A 14,137-nucleotide genomic window follows, 5' to 3' on the forward strand; every position below is an offset into this window, starting at 1 on the left:
GCCTGGTGTTGGCTTAATGGTTAGGGTGGTGAGCTTGGAATTTGAGGGTCCTGAGTTCAAATTCTGCTCACCTATAGAATTAATACCAGGTGGGGTTGACTCAGCCTGTCATCCTTCCAAGGTCAGCAAAATAAGTACCAGTGGTGACCTGTTCAGAATTGCGCCCAATAGCCCAGGAGACTGCTTTGGCAGCACTGATGCTCTGTACAAAATATGGTGCCATTAGATGGATTTCCATGCTACAAGGCAACAAAATACCACACACACACACACACACACACACACACACACACACACACACACACACACACACACACACACACACACACACACACACACACACACACACACACACACACACACACACACACACACACACACACACACACACACACACACACACACACACTAGTAAAGATTATATTAATATTTTGTCATGAAAGCAGATCACACAAAATGGTAAAAAGAAAACTGCATATGTAATTATCGAAAAAAAGGCCCCTTGCAGACTGTATCCCCTTGGCTTGCAAAAGTAGATTATTGAGCACAGCGTTGTGCTCAATGTAGTTACAATTTCTGCACATTCCTTCATCTTTATTCACTCAATATAATCATCCAAACATTCAAAAAAGATTAAGCCTAATGCTTTGCTTAAATAAATACACTTAGTTGTAAACATCACTAATTTGCTGAAATTTTCACATTTCACTCCAGATTTTGATACTTATTTAGTCCACAAGATCCGATTCTCAAATCAGATATAATGCAATTATAAATGAACAGAAAACAAGCATTATAAGTAAATGTGGAAAAAAAATACGGGCCCAGAAAAAAAAAATCAGATTTAATATTTCAGTTATATAGTTTAATTTGTCTGTGAGAGCAGATCGTGTTTCCAAATCAAGGCATGTTTGAATATGCTGAACAAAATAGCAAATTAAAACCCCAGAAAGCTGACAGAGGGCTGACCAAGGATTATGCCTTGCTAAAGGATAATTAAATAAGGCCATTAATTATCTTCAAAGGGGTGTTTAAATTAACCCAAACACACAATTTTCATTCATGCACTTCCTTCGAGTTCTCTTAGTATGCATACAAAGTTTGGGGCCCCAGGTATCACGGTTTTGGGGTTATAGAGGAAACACACACACATTGAAATGTATTAGTACAGATATATGATGGATGCATGTGAGTCCATTGATGTCAAAACGAATGTGTACTTTGCAATAAAACCGTTTTGGCAGTTAAATGTTGTAACATAGAGGGAAGGCACTGACCAAAAAAGAAAAAGAATAATTGCACTTGTGGTCCATTCAACCTCATTGTAATACTATAGCATAATCCTACACACTTTGGTCAGTGGTCAAAGTTACCTGATACTGAGTAATGGGGCATTTGCATATTAATTAGGCAAGAAAGGTGAAGGTGGTAAAACTGTGAAAAACAATTTTGAGAAAAGCCAGGAAAGGAAGATGGGAGGGGGTAATGGGGTGGGGGTTAAAGGAGATTGGGAGGGAGGAGGACTGGGAAGAGGAAAAGAGGTGGGAGCAAAGGAAGGAAAGGGGATTGCACAGGAAATGAAAGGTTGGGTTGAGGGCGGGGGTGGAGGAGTGGGGAGGGGGGTTGAGGGTATTCTCAGTTTTTCATGCTTAGTATATAGATGGCTCATAATGCTTGTCCTCATATTGAGGAAAATCTTCAGCAGAAACATGTTTAAGATTGTCTTTTCCGACTTGTCCACCAATCTTTCCACAACCCGCGCACGTGTGGTGATTGTCGGCTTTTCACTAAATATCAATTTTATACTTCTGGAACACATTACTCAGATGTGAAATATCATTCTACAGTTTTTCCTGAAATTAATTATGACATTATCTATATGAAGTGTCAACGTGACCTGAACGAATTACTCCAGCAGATATTAAAGAAAAGATCTTTGCAAAATTTTTTCAAAAAAATAAAAGGGTTACCAATGATGTCAAGTAAACTCTCTCTCTCCCTCCCTCTCAACATGGCTTTACTTTTCATTCAATTAAAAATAATCGAGCTATTTTGTTACTTTTTAAGTTCAAATATTTGCATTTGTCATCTAAAATTTGCAGATCAAGCTGAAAGAACTACATTGTGCATGGAATGCAGGGATTGCATAATTATTTGTCTGTCATGAAAAGTTTGCAAAAAATTGCCAACAGATTAAGATTACCCCGACAATGATACCCGACACTCACCAAGCCTCGTGGGTCTGCCATGTTGGATACAGCAAGGTCTCTCTAAAGAAGCAAGGTAGGTAGTTCAACCCCTACACTTGACCCATGCAAGTCATATGGGATTTGTCCAGGGTGAGTGATCCAAAATCCTGCCTTTCTTCAAAAATACCAAAATATTTATTTTCATGTCCACATTGCAGGCATGAGAAATAATGTGTCCCCTCCTGGGTGATGTCCTTGTTAATAATACAACATGTCAGGCTGGCACTCCATTGGGTTCTGATGCTGTCACAAATTAAACCCCAGATCAGACATCTTAGAGATGAGCAAACTCCCAACTGAGCTGTATTCCCGCAAATTATGATTATTTGCACGTGCCTGATTCTTGACTACAAAAGGTAGCCCGACAGGTGAATTGTGGTTGGGCAGACAGCCAAAGTTTGTCAATAAATTTGGTTTGGCTTGTTTCACATTATAAGCTTAACTCGATGCTCACAATGCTGGGAACCGAAGATCAAATCCCGTATAATGTGTTCATTTATCCATTTTCTACTCATGTCCTTGTATTTCATTAGGAGGATTCAGTGATGTTTCCTAATCTTCTTTATCCTGCGTGCGATTTATGGACAAGCTACTACACAAGCCTGAGGTCAACGATTGAAAAATAATACTTTTTGGCACAGCAAGAAATTTTCATGGAATATCAAGGGGAGTAATGCTGATTGTAATGCTCAATGTTTTTTTTTTCCACTCTTTCTACACCTAGTACCTGTGCAGGGAATTACTCGGCCATGGATATAACATTACAACTCAAATATCAGGTGATCGATAACAGAGAGTGCCATTGTACATAATAACATGAGAACTTAAGAACGAGCATAACTGTCCAGGAGGCGATGCTCTGATCCTCAAGACAAGTGATGTCTCAATGGCCTTGTCCTGAATGCAGTCTATGGATTTGCGAAATAGAAGATTCGCAAGTATATTGGTTCATCTGGTCTGTTAATCTGTTTGTATGTTTATATGAAAATTACCTGCAGGTCACATTTTTACTCTGATGTTCACAAAACTTCACCACCTTGTGGAGTCAGTCAAAAGCAAGAAGCCTACTCTTCTTCTTCTTCTTCTTCTTGTATATGGCAGCTTGGCTGCTGGGTAGCAATCATTTTGTTGGGGCACAACTATGCCACTGATGCTGTTCCCATGTACCAGAACACTGGTACTCATTTCACCAACCTCGGAAGGATGACAGGATGATTGAACCCCACCTGGTGTTAATTCAGTGGCCAATGGGGCTCAAACTCAGGACCCCAAGATCTCAAACGAGCCACCCCAACCACGAAGCCAACACCAGGTTTAAGAAGCCAATTGATTTTTGAGATCAAAAGATCAACATAGGCCAAATTGATAAAGTCCTCAATACTTAGGAAACAAACAGGATAGAACTTCATCAATATATGTGGAAAAATTGCATGTCCAGATCAGGAATTGAAACCAGATCCTCCAGAAAAACCTTAAGAAAACCCTACCAGGGCTCTGACATCTGAGCTATCTGGGCAAACGACCAGCTGAGTACCGCAATTCTTCCACATATACAGGTGCCACTCTCTTTCCCCCACTGCTTCCGAGGCATTCGCTGCCAACCATAGGAGCAGCTTGGGCCTGCTCTTGAGAGGACCTGTACATGTGGAAGAATTAGTTGCTCAGCTGGTGGGTTGGTTGCCCAGATAGCTCAGACGGCAGAGCACTTCAGCTGGTGGATTACCCAGATAGCTCAAATGACAGCACTGGTACAAGGCAGAGCACTGATACCTGAGCTGATGGGTCACCCAGATAGCTCAAATAGCACAGCACTGGTACAGCGCAGAGCACTGATACTTGAGCTGATGGGTCACCCAGATAGCTCAAATAGCACAGCACTGGTACAGCGTAGAGCACTGATACCTGAGCTGATGGGTCACCCAGATAGCTCAAATAGCACAGCACTGGTACAGCGCAGAGCACTGATACTTGAGCTGATGGGTCACCCAGATAGCTCAAATAGCACAGCACTGGTACAGCGCAGAGCACTGATACTTGAGCTGATGAGTCACCCAGATAGCTCAAATAGCACAGCACTGGTACAGCGCAGAGCACTGATACCTGAGCTGATGGGTCACCTAGATAGCTCAAATAGCACAGCACTGGTACAGCGTAGAGCACTGATACCTGAGCTGATGGGTGTGGTGTAGCGGGCCTGCGGGGACAGGGCATGATGTGGAGGATTGGTAGGCGTGATCACGTGCGTGCAAGGGATATAGGAGTGCGCGCCGCCTGAGGCGTTGTAGTGGTTGCTGTAGCCGTTGTGGCCCGGGGGCCTGTAAGTCGTGTGGCTTGTGGGGTGCTCGAGTACGTAATAAAGGGGAGTTATGGGCAACGTGCGCTCACGCTCCCGCTCGTGCAATAAAGCGGTGTTGAACTGTTCCCCCGCTCGTGTCTGCCTGCGAAGCACCACTACCACGACACCACAATGGGTCACCCAGATAGCTCAAATAGCACAGCACTGGTACAGCGCAGAGCACTGGCACAGTTTTCCAGTTCCAGAGGAGCTGCGTTTGATTCCTGGCCTGGGCATGTAATTTTTTCCACATATATTTATGACTTACATTTTGAATACGAGGTCATTGAATTCAAACACCGATTATCTTGAGGTCAAAAGGTCAACATAGATCAAATAACCATTGTTTATTTAGATTTCGCAAGTATCGTGCTATTCACATCATTCTTGTTTGCTTGTAAGTCATTTGCCTGCAGGTCACATTTTTACTCCGATCTTAACAAAACTTCACTATCTAGTGGAGGTCGTGACAAGGTGTAAGCCTATTGTTTGAGGTCAATAGGTCATAAGGTTAAGGTCACAAATCAATTTTTAGCAGAGTCCCATAATGTCTATGTATTTATTGCGTATTAAACTGAAAACTAGAACGGGCACTCATAGAGCGCATACCTTCGCCGCCACTACCTTTTTTGTTCTTGGTATGAGTGTGGGGAACTGGTTTCATATGAATGGTCTTGTGACACAAACCACATATCTATAATGTCATGACCCCCCCTCCACCGACTTTCGGGGGCTACGGACTAAACAACAATCAACTCACGTCGTTTTGGCGAGTCTTCACTCGCAAGCTCGGTGAATACAACGTTTCAACAAGAGAAGGTAATCTCGTTTTCAAGGTTGTGACCCCCCTGACCTTTGACCCCCTAACCGGTAACGAGAGTATGGGCGTCATTGTGTCATATTGCATATCACAAGATGAGGCGTTGAATTCTGAACATTTTGGCGTTAGTTGCATGCAAATTGAATAAAAATTGACCGTGTTATAAAAAGACGATTTTGGCCTTTTCGTGACCTTGACCTTGACCTTTGACCCGAACGATCCCAAAATCTAATCGAATGCTTCCTGGCTAATAACCAATCATCCCACAAAATTTCATGCAATTCGGTTTCATACTTTTTTGAGTTATACGAATCACAAGATTACAAATAAATAAATAAAGAAATAAATACACGCCGACCAAAACATAACCTTTCGCAGAATGCGAAGGGTGGACGGTGAACCCCCACCGTGGTGGCCTTGGTCAACCCCTGTGAGTATGGCTATTAATTACGTACTGTTTGAATGCGAGTTGGGCCACGAGTACGTGTATTAATTACTTATTATTGGACCTTGACTACGTCCATTTATTACCTCTATTAATTACAGACCAGAGGAATATACCTTTTTGACATGGAGATCTTTAGAGCCCATTACACCCTTTATATCCCTTAGAGATTTCAAACTACTTTCGACCATTTTAACTTTTGGACCTTTTAAGACCATTTATACCCTTTAAACCTTTAGATCCATTATACCCTGAAGACCACCTAAAACCCTTTAGAGCCTAAAGACCCATGAGACCCCAAAAACCCCTTTGGTCCCCAAAGACCCTTGGAGACCCATAAAACCCTAAATACCTCAATACCCTTTAGATCAGAAAGAACCCGAAGACCCTTTTGGACCGTAATACTCTGTAGACCCTATAGACCCCATTAGAACTCTTAATAGTCCCCTAAGACCCCATCAGACCTTCTGTCAGAGGACCTTCTGCAATAACACTTGAGGATTACCAGTCCTCATCAAAAGGCCCCATTGGTAAACCACCACAGTACCAGCAAAGAGGGGCAAAATAGAAATAAATTAATTTATCTTTTTTTTTCAGGTTCTGCTCATCTTGGTTTGTGGCATAGGGAAAAGTCGCACGTGGAATAGAAAAAGCCTCACGTGGCAAAGGGAAAATGGTATCCATGACAATAATTTCACCCGATGAAAATAAAATGGAATATTTTTGTGATTTTATAATTGACAAACCTCAGGAATTTTCAAGATATCAGAATGAAACCTTATTTGTACGTATGTGTAGTATACGTGTCTAAAATCTGGTCAAAATTGATCAAAGTTTAAGGTCAATGCCATCCTAAACATGCAAAACACCTATTAGGCAGCAATTAGAAAATGAATGAACCAAATTTTTTACGCACAACATTCCATCATGTAAAACACTTGATTGGTCAAACTTTCCAAACTACCAAATTGCTGTTTCCATGGAAACTATTGTTTATTTGGATTTCACAAGCATCGTGTTATGCACAACACATTTCTTGTTTATAAATATTGATTTTTCCAACTATAAACTTCTATTTTTTGTGAATCGATACGGGACATTTCAATTTATCAATTTATAACCATTCAATCACTTCAATCATATCCCATAAATGTATTTGCCATTCAGCAGCTCCTCCATGTTTCGTCATCGCTATTAAAAAAAATAAATTTTAAACAAAAATAAATTCTCATGTACCACAATTGGATGGTCTCATGTATTGTCATGCCTGGCTGATATGGAGCTTATTGAGGAACTCACGCCACTTTCATCTATCTTGGGCCGACCGACTGGCTGAATCATCACCAGACAAGTGGTTTCTCACTGCCTGAGCTCTTTCACCTTAAGCTGCTAGGTGTCTGCAGCTCATCTGACACTCCTCTGACCTTCAGGCTTCCAATGTATTGCTATTTCTGTGATGTCGTTTTCCATTAGCATTACATGCCCAACCCATCTCCACCTAATTATTTTAATTTCCTTCATGTTTTTCTTTCCAGTCATTCCTTATACTTCCTTCTTACTTAGTCCACCTGGTCAAAAGATTCACCAAATCGTTGACAAATATAAACTAGATATCTGCATTTTCTAAGCGATTCCCAAGGTTAAGCATCCCTCGACCGAGGGAGGCTTACCCTGGGTGATTGCATGGGACTTATCCTTGGCCCATGATCCAATGATGGCAATTTTTTTCCTGATAAACCTATGACCTTGACATTCAAGATTTATGAATAGAGTTTAAATGAAGAAAATGTGTCCGCATCTTGCAATCTATCATTAAAACTCAACATCATGAAAATCGGAGGAAAAATTATTCAAGTTATGATCAAAAAGGTGTTTTTTGTTAACGATGCCAATCCAAAAAAGTAGCTTGAGGGCACGAAACAAATATCAGATGCACAACTTCAATGCAGATCCACTATTATGACACATGAACATCTTCGTAGGCCAAGCGATGTTTGAGATTTCACATTGGCAAAATTGAGCAATGACCAAAGAAAAACACGTCCTTTTTTCAGACCGCCACTTGACATTGACCTTCAACCAGTCTTCTGTCTTCTACCATCTCCTCCTCAGCCTTGCAGCGCCCACCCCTCCCCCCACGCTCTGTCTAATATCTGTCCCGCCCATATTTCCACAGGGTGCTCAAGGTCCACCAGCAACCCCTTTATGGTTAAACTACCAAAATGAAGAATCACTGCTCACCTTCAACTTTCATTCCTCTTTTTTCCTGATTTTGGAACAAACTCCCACCCACTCTTCCCTCCAGGTCTTCAAAATAGCTGTTCACCACCATCTCTTATCTTCCCAATTCAAAAGTATTATCTTTTCTACCCCTGTTAATCCATCCAAACCCACCTGATTCATCTTCCCTGCTTTCCTTCCTGAAAGTCCCTGTAGTGTCCATCTTGTTGATCCTGTATAGCCCACCCCATCCCTCTCCTTTCCACAGACCTCCTCATGTGTCTATTTCCCACAGTTTTGTGTTTCCCTATCTTGTCCCTCTTGTCTCCTGCTCCCTTTGTTATATGTTCTGTGTGTTAGCTTTTATATGAGCCTCGATATTGTACATAAACTAGCCGGGAGACGACGATGGTTCGCGGGCATTATTGAACAACGCCACGATAGGTACAATTGAGTTCGTGGTAGCCCTACCGTAAAAACCTATCTCTTCCGTCAAAATTGACCAAATCAAATCGGATTTTTATCTGTTGTACTTATGGACATTACGCACAAATTCTAGGAAATGAAATTGCAAGAAAAAAAAAAAAAATCGAGAGGAAAAAAAACAAAACAACAACAACAACAACAACAAGCGAATACTTCCATATTGCGCGGCTGCGGGCAGTAAAAGGTTAAGAATGATGAAACAATTTTGCAGTTATAAAATTTAAATGTAGACACGGTGAATTAGCATGCATGATGGGAAGAGTTGTGACGTTGGACAAATTTCTATTTATAGCCCTCAGATCAAAGGGACGTACGAGGCCATAAGTGTGACAGAAGACGTGACAGAAGACACAGGACAGAATAGCCCATTATACAACAGCACGATGTCGCCGTGCTGTAATAACCACTTCTGTCACCAAAAAAAAAAGAGGAAGAAATCACCTCCACAAGACGTTTTAAAAACCCTTCTGGTGAAAAACAATGAAGAACGAGAGTTACAACGCTGCGCGTCAACAACAAACGGAACAGGAAGATCATCACTTCCTGCTCAGAAAATCAACTTCCGGCGTCACACAGAAAACGATTCAGCACAAAAAATGTCGCTCTTCCGCATTAACCCCGCCCACAATCCACCCGGCAATCTCCGCCCACATCACACCCAACAATAAGTATGAGAGAAGACACAGAACAGAATAGCCAATTATATAACAGTGCGATGTCGCTGTACTGTAAAAAGTTCAAGTGGGCGTGGCTCTGCCCACAAGGGGCGTGGGACGCCCCTCATACAAAAAGACACAACTAGACCATGATATCTAGCTTGTGTCCAAGTTTCATCAAGATCGCGTCAAACGTCACGGAGCTATGCTCTGGAGAGAGTCGCACACACACAGACAGACACAGAGACACAACGAAAATAGTGGTCACTGCTGGAGCCTGTGAACCAAAAAGATAAAAATAAAAATATTAATTTAATCCATTGTAACACAACAATTTTTTATATATATATATATATATATATATATATATATATATATATATATATATATATATATATATATATATATATATATATATATATATATATATACACACACAGCATATATATGTATGTATATACAGTATACGTATGTATGTATATATACAGTATACGTATGTATATGTAAATATATATATATATATATATATATATATATATATATATGTATGTGAATGTATATGTGTAGATATGTATATACAGTATATGTATGTATGTATATACAGTATATGTATGTATATACAGTATATGTATGTATGTATATACAGTATATGTATGTATGTATATACAGTATACGTATGTATGTATATACAGTATACGTATGTATGTATATATACAGTATACGTATGTATGTATATATACAGTATACGTATGTATGTATATATACAGTATACGTATGTATATGTAAATACATATATATATGTATGTGAATGTATATGTGTAGATATGTATATACAGTATATGTATGTATGTATATATATACAGTATACGTATGTATATGTAAATACATATATATATATATATATATATATATATGTATGTGAATGTATATGTGTAGATATGTATATACAGTATATGTATTGTTACGAATTCTGGCCCGCCTGGCGTGCGATAGGTCACGGAACTCTAACCGTGACAGCGTCACCCACCGGTCGGACAATTCAGTCATGACCCTCCTTGGAACTACCGCCAGGAGCCAGTCACGGGTGGGGGTTTAACCTCACCACAACCCAGTCCGCATTCTACCCGCGCGAAATAGGGTGAATCGCCGAATTTCGATATACCTAAATACCCGCGCGGGTAACCTACCGAGGGGTTGCACCACGCCGCAGGTCGGCTTAGAACACGAACCGCTGAAGCGGTTCATTCCGTGCTACAAGGATAACCGAGCGGTGTTATCGCCGACCTCGACGGTTCAGTGATTCTTCTTGACTCGAGTGTTCAAAACCCACTACTCATTCCACGATGCAAGATGGCACTTTCAAAGGGGAAATAGGACACGACGAACGGGATACATTCAAACAAAGCACATTTATTTATACAGCACGTATGTACAGCCAAGGCAGTCATGCAATATACAGAAAAAGCATGGAAACAAAAGTAATACCACCGAATATGCTTATAGTGTACAGTCACTTAAACAGGTTCTACTTACGGACACGGTGCCACATCATTCACACAGAACAAAAGAAATGACCCCCTCATAGGCAAGGGGGTAGACGGGGTTGGTAAACCTTTATGGCCGTGGATGACCGAATGGGCCCACGAGACCGACGCTGGTTACCTGCACCCTCGTGGTGCGACGGTCGGCGAGCTCTCTCCGGCACTCTCCTCTCGTGTGCGCAGGCTTGCGCGCCCGAGCTGGCAAAGTGATTATTCGAGTGATTATTAAACGATTATTCATATCGAGTGATGAATAAACGCTGGGCGGTGTGTAAACACGATTGGGTTTGATTTATATCGAGTGATTATTCAACGCTGAGCGGTGTATAAACACGATTGGGTTTGATTTATATCGAGTGATTATTCAACGCTGGGCGGTGTGTAAACACGATTGGGTTTTATTTATATCGAGTGATTATTAAACGCTGGGCGGTGTGTAAACACGATTTGGTTTTATTTATATCGAGTGATTATTAAACGCTGGGTGGTGTATAAACACGATTGGGTTTGATTTATATCGAGTGAATATTAAACGCTGGGCGGTGTGTAAACACGATTGGGTTTTATTTATATCGAGTGATTATTAAACGCTGGGCGGTGTGTAAACACGATTGGGTTTTATTTATATCGAGTGATTATTAAACGCTGGTCGGTGTGTAAACACGATTGGGTTTTATTTATATCGAGTGATTATTAAACGCTGGGCGGTGTGTAAACACGATTGGGTTTTATTTATATCGAGTGATTATTAAACGCTGGGCGGTGTGTAAACACGATTGGGTTTTATTTATATCGAGTGAATATTAAACGCTGGGCGGTGTGTAAACACGATTGGGTTTTATTTATATCGAGTGATTATTAAAGGCTGGGTGGTGTATAGACACGATTGGGTTTGATTTATATCGAGTGAATATTAAACGCTGGGCGGTGTATAAACACGATTGGGTTTTATTTATATCGAGTGATTATTAAACGCTGGGTGGTGTATAGACACGATTGGGTTTGATTTATATCGAGTGATTATTAAACGCTGGGCGGTGTGTAAACACGATTTGGTTTTATTTATATCGAGTGATTATTAAACGGTGGGTGGTGTATAAACACGATTGGGTTTGATTTATATCGAGTGATTATTAAACGCTGGGTGGTGTATAAACACGATTTGGTTTTATTTATATCGAGTGAATATTAAACGCTGGGCGGTGTACTGTACTGAAATGGGAGATGCTTAGCAGGCAGACACGAAGCGGAGGAACAGTCGAGCCGGGCTGTGTTGCACGAGTGCGAGCGCGGGCGTACTGTGCCCGCGGCTCCCCTTTATTCCGTACTCGGTACACTCACGAGCCGGCAGACTCCAGCATTACTACGACGCCTCAGGCGGCGCGCACACCTCATATCCCTTGCCGACCCCCACGGCCACTCCTCCCATAATCACTCCCACCATGCATCATCACCATGCCCTTCCCCATAGGCCCGCAGACTCCACCACAGGCGGTGTGTAAACACGATTGGGTTTTATTTATATCGAGTGATTATTAAACGCTGGGTGGTGTATAGACACGATTGGGTTTGATTAATATCGAGTGAATATTAAACGCTGGGTGGTGTATAAACACGATTGGGTTTGATTTATATCGAGTGAATATTAAACGCTGGGTGGTGTATAAACACGATTGGGTTTGATTTATATCGAGTGAATATTAAACGCTGGGCGGTGTATAAACACGATTGGGTTTTATTTATATCTGTGGTATAGCCTGCGGGCCTGCGGGGCAGCCAGTGAAATGAGAGCGAGAGATGAACCTTCAGAGTTTAGGCTTTATTCCATTTGATTGGAGCCGCTTCTACGGGCACACCGGGGAATACAGGTTCAGCTAGGAGTACATAAGCAGTAACGTATACATGTGCAGTTAATCATTGCAGACAATCCGCGTAAGCACGGAGTTCGATATAATCTCCATTCTCACCAGTCAATGAGCACCTTCAGTTAACGAGCATCAAGTGAACAGCCGATGTAAATGGCAATGCCCCGGGGACAATCACTCGTGCCGCAGAGACCTCCCCTTATACGCGAGACGCACAACATGTGATCCCGCGTCATGTCCCTCAATTCACGTTAATTCACCACATTCTCCCCACCTTTAAAATGTAACTAGGGGCCCATCTTACACACCATGATTGCTTTAGCACTATAGGAGTATACATTTCAAGCAACGCGGACTAATAGATCTACAGGAGCATACATGCCAAGCAGTGATTATTTTGAGTTGTAGGAGCATGGAAATGAGCATCGATATATGATATAATGGGCATATAGGAGCATGAGCAGCGAGAATGCCGATAATCCCCTTTACAGATTGAGTCGTCGAGGGGGCCTTATTCGTCGACCTCTCCGGGAGTAAACGGCAGTTTCACTTGAGGGAGACTCCCGATCCTCTTGGTGAGCCTCGACTTGTGCCGGGGATGACTCCTCGATCGCCCTCGGGTGGAACGCGGCAGCCCCGTCGCCTGGCGGAGTTCCTGGGGGGAAATGTCAGAAGGAGGAGTGCCAGAAGGTGGTGTACCTGCGGGAGGAGTACCTGAGGGAGCCAGATGGCGAACCGACACAGTGGTCTTCCTGCCATCCGGGGGCCTGTCATGAGCACACTCTGGATTAGTGTCAATGAGTTCGACCCCCTCCACCAGCGGTTCATACTTGCTTTGTCGTACCGGGCGTTTCATGAACACTGTACCGGGATGGGTCAGCCAGTTGGGCACCGTTTGACTGTCAACATAACGTCGTTGGTGAGTAAACATACGTTCGTGAGGAGTGGCATTTGTGGACGTGCAGAGCAAAGAGCGTATGGAATTCAGAGCGTCGAGAAGGGTAACCTCCCACCGCTCGGGGCCCAGTCCTCTCGATTTCAGCGCCAGAGTTACGGCTTTCCAAATAACTCCATTATATCGTTCCACCTGCCCATTTCCCTGTGGGTTGTAACCCGTCGTTCGACTAGTTGCTATGCCGTGCTCTAATAGGAATTGTTTTAGCCCGGCCGACATGAAACACGGCCCTCTGTCTGAATGTATGTACGAAGGTCTCCCAAACATAGCGAAGAGGTCAGAGAGACATTTTACGACAGTGCCCGAGGTCATATCCGAGCACGGAAACGTGAAAGGGAACCTTGAATATTCATCAACAACGGTGAATATGTATCTGTTGTCTGTTTCGGTCGGCAGGGGCCCTTTGAAGTCGATGTTTAGTCTCTCGAAGGGGGAAGTGGCCTTGATCAGTCTGCCAGATGCCGCGCCATAGAATCTGGGTTTTAGTTCAGCACAAACAGGGCATGAAGCATTCATTTGTTTAATATCTTCAACAGAATAGGGAAGATTTTGTCTGCGTACGAAA

General features: G+C 42.3%; 1 long non-coding RNA gene across 2 annotated transcripts in view; it reads right to left on the reverse strand.

Annotated features, from left to right (window-relative positions):
• The window catches only part of LOC147012990 (uncharacterized), a 113,820-nt gene extending 102,798 nt beyond the window's left edge, over positions 1-11,022 (reverse strand). The window contains exon 1 of one of the 2 annotated variants that reach the window (XR_015051145.1): positions 10,874-11,022. This is a non-coding gene — a long non-coding RNA (uncharacterized LOC147012990). Of the gene's footprint in view, positions 1-10,744 lie in introns of both variants that reach the window. The other variant, XR_015051143.1, reaches the window with a different exon arrangement.
• Positions 11,023-14,137: the final 3,115 nt, after the last annotated feature.

The sequence above is a fragment of the Eptatretus burgeri genome, chromosome 14, assembly GCF_056783735.1.
Source record: "Eptatretus burgeri isolate ZD-2024b chromosome 14, Ebu_testis_v1, whole genome shotgun sequence".
Lineage (NCBI taxonomy): Eukaryota > Metazoa > Chordata > Myxini > Myxiniformes > Myxinidae > Eptatretus > Eptatretus burgeri.